The sequence below is a fragment of the Coenobita brevimanus genome, chromosome 22 (assembly GCF_032717465.1).
Source record: "Coenobita brevimanus isolate Jiangsu-jjx chromosome 22, ASM3271746v2, whole genome shotgun sequence".
In the NCBI taxonomy this organism is placed as follows: Eukaryota; Metazoa; Arthropoda; class Malacostraca; order Decapoda; family Coenobitidae; genus Coenobita; species Coenobita brevimanus.
The window spans coordinates 38,861,749-38,864,770 of NC_136975.1; positions in this window are offsets into that span (position 1 = coordinate 38,861,749).

The window sequence follows — 3,022 nt, forward strand, 5'->3', positions numbered from 1 at the left end:
AGTATCTTGTAAACAAACAAGTGAAGATCGCTCGGCGCATCCCGTGATCCATATACTTCTAATGATAGTCTCATTTATTGAAATTCTTTTGTTGCAAAGTATACAAAGTACACATATGACAAAGGATGGTGGATCTTGTCGCACACTTTCTTCAGCAAAAAGAAAGAGGTACAGTCGACGGAAGTTCCTTTTTACCAGTTTACGTGATGAGTCTTTATCTGTGTGGTATTTAAGATACGCAGAGATAAGTTAATCCTGTATCAAGCATATTAATGCGTACCAGATGGGATTCAGCTATGTTGCCAGCGAGTACGAAATATTACTGATTACTGGTGCGAGAGAGCGACGCTTTCACGCGTATACTACCACTTACTACAATGTGCAATACATCATAACAAATGCCTCTGTATTTCATAACATAGTGTAACATTTTTTTTTTCAAATGGTATGTGGCTACACCCAGAAAAATGGCGTGGCCACACCCATGAATGTCCAATTACTAACTGCATGGACCTGTATTGGTTGCAAGGCCAGTAGGAAAATAATGTACAGTAAACCCTTCGTATGTGCAAAATATCAATGCACTGTCAAAAAGAGTGGTACCAAAGACGTCATTTGTGCGGAAAAAGCATGCTGAGTGTGTGGTGGTGCTTACCACAGTGATTGCATACCTTAGTGATGGTCAAGTGGCTAGGAAGCTAGAGCTCATAGCGATTGCCTCTTCTCTGAGCTTCTTTCATGTAGTGATCGTTCCTATTCTTGAATGCATGAACACAGGCTGTTCGCTACATGTTCAGGCAGACTATTCCATTTGTTTGGGAGGATGAGTCCCCGAAGTCTTAAACTGGCAGCACAGTCAGTTTTTCCCAATTAATTGCATTAAACCTGTCAGTCTTGTCTATTTTTATTACTGGAGTAGGGGCGTGGAAAAAGTAGTATACAGTACAGTATTTATAGTACGAGGGTGACGTTCTGACATGGCACCGTGTGACTTTTGGCTATTCCCCAAGTTGTCAGAAAAACTTACTGGGATCCATTTTCGAAGCGAACAGGACCTTGCTAGGAGGATAAATTGAGAACTGGAGTATACCTGTTTCTGAGTACTCGGAGTACTTTGTTAAGTGGATGACACGGCTCCAGAAGTGTGTGGTGTAAACCTTAGAGGGGAATATGTTGAACGAGTGTGAACATCAATAAATATGTATCTCTACTAATTTTGCTTTTATTATCCTGTTGCCAAAACTTTTTGAACGCCCCTCGTAGTAGGGTCAGAGGGTTTTTAGTAAGCAACCTGGGCATTATCACATTTTTTCATACTTTATTTAAGCAAGTTAAATGTCAGGGAAGGACGGGAAGAGGGAGTAGTTGCAAGGAGAGTGGAAAGGTTACAAGAGGATGAGAAAAAGACAGAATATAAGAGAGAAGTGGAGGAAAGATTGGGTAAATATGAATTGGAGCAGATGAGGGACGTGGAAGGTGTATGCAGGATATTCACAGAATAAATATGTGCAGCATGTGATGTGGTGTGTGGGGTGAAGAGAAGACGGAGGGGGGATGCAAGGAACAGCGTGGTGGAATGAATAGGTGAGACAGGCTGTGGCACAAAAGAAGAAAGCATACAATGAATGGATGAGAAATAGGGGCGTGGAAGAAGTTGAGAGGCGGAAGAGAGAGTTCTATGTAGAAAGGAAGAGAGAGGTGAAAAGAAGAGTAAGAAGTGAGTGGATGAGGAATTTGGAAGAAATCTGAGTGTAAAGCGGAGGGACTGTAAGAAAATGTTCTGGAAAGAGGTGAAGAGAGTAAGACAGGTTGGCAGTGAAGTTAACAGGGAAGTGAAAGATAAAAATGGTAGATTACTAGTGGAGAAGGGAGAAAAAGTGAGCGGATGGAGAAAACACTTTAAGGAATTGTTGAACATAGAGGATGGAAGTAATGCGAGTATAAGTGGCTGGGGAATGGCTGGGAGAAGGAGGGCGGTGAGAAGACAGGAAGAAATCAGTAGGATAGAAGTTGTGGAAGCAATGAAGAAAGTTAAATTGGGGAAAGCCCCAGGAAATGATGGAGTGTGCAGTGAAATGCTGAAGCATGGGGGAGAGATAGTAGTAGAATGGATGTGGAAGATGTGCAGATTGGCCTGGGTGGAAGGTAGAGTCCAGGAGGATTGGAAGTCAGGTATAATTATTCCCTTGTACAAAGGAAATGGGGAAAAAGAAGTGTGTGGTAATCATAGGGGTATTTGTTTTCTTAGTGTAATAGGAAAAGTGTATGGTAGGATACTTAATGACAGAGTTAGGGAAAGAACAGAGGAATTAGTTGGAGAAGAACAGGGAAGTTTTAGGAAGGGAAGAGATTGTGTAGATCAGATATTCATTCTTAGATCTATAGTGGAAAAGTTTCTAGAGAAGGGAAAGAAGTTGTATGTGGCTTTCATGGATTTGGAGAAAGCATATGACAGGGTGGATAGACAAGGATTGTGGAAAGTATAAAAAATATATGGAGTAGATGGGAAGTTGTTGAATGCTGTGAAGAGTATGTATGATGGTGCTAAGGCTGCAGTGGGTGTGGATGGTGAACTGAGTTAATTTTTCTCTTAGAAGGTTGGGTTGAAACAGGGATGTGTCATGTCTCCATGGCTGATCAATCTGTACATGGATGGAGTAATAAAAGAGGCACAAGGTAAGGTAGTGGATGTTGGAGTGGCCCTGGTGAGAGAGGGTAGTGTTTGTGAAATGTGCGCTCCCGCAGCCAGACCCCCCACCGCGCTACAGAGCCGCAACCCCACCCCCACCGCAGGAGGATACCACGGTGGGCTGGATGACAGTTGCCCGGCCTGAGAGTGAAACGGGCCCAGGTACAACCCGGCCATACGTCCCTCTTCCCCTCAACCTGCTCAACTACAACATCGCAGGGAAACGAGACTACTCCTCCGCTGGAGCAGCCCTCGCCAGGTTCGGGGTGGGACTGCTCAGACGCAGTCCCAAGCAGCACCGCAGTGATGGCCACTGTACGCCCTTCAGCTGCT